This window comes from Sinocyclocheilus grahami, unplaced genomic scaffold (genome assembly GCF_001515645.1).
Source record: "Sinocyclocheilus grahami isolate Dianchi unplaced genomic scaffold, SAMN03320097.WGS_v1.1 scaffold2715.1, whole genome shotgun sequence".
NCBI classification, from domain to species: domain Eukaryota; kingdom Metazoa; phylum Chordata; class Actinopteri; order Cypriniformes; family Cyprinidae; genus Sinocyclocheilus; species Sinocyclocheilus grahami.
Genome location: NW_015507893.1, coordinates 32162 through 32753, shown reverse-complemented (window position 1 = coordinate 32753; position 592 = coordinate 32162).

Here is a 592-nt window from a genome sequence, read left to right as displayed (position 1 = left end):
ATGAATGATAATTTCTTTTAATGCAGTGCGCTGTCACCCTTTCTATGTAAAAATCAGTCAAATCATGTCATGTGAATGCCGTACAGTCTTGCTCGAGACTAAAAAAACGAGTTGAAAGCGTACCGAGCCACAGAAGACACACTGTTTCTCAAGCACTTTCTGCTAGCGCGATTCGAGATGGAGTGAAACACGGACAAATGCATTTCTTTCATTCGTTCATAACCACTCATGTTAATGTATTTTGCCCCTGCCCCCAAACATATGATTCAACTATCATTCGAATATCGGCTAGATTCTAAGATTTCTGATTCAACTATGAAAATCTTTAGTCTGGGACACCCCTAATATATATATTAGTATATATTAGGGCTGTCAATCGATTACATTTTTTAAATCTAATTAATCACACCCTTTTTCTGTGATTAATCGCACACTTCATGAAATTAAGCATAGACCATGTATCTTGTTTCAAATGTTTATTTTGTCATCATTTGCTATATCCAGCAAAGTAAACCAAAAGATTGACGGGTGATTCTCAAAAATCTGTATTTTCTGCAAGCTTTTTTCAAGATAAATTTAGATGTCTTTCCAA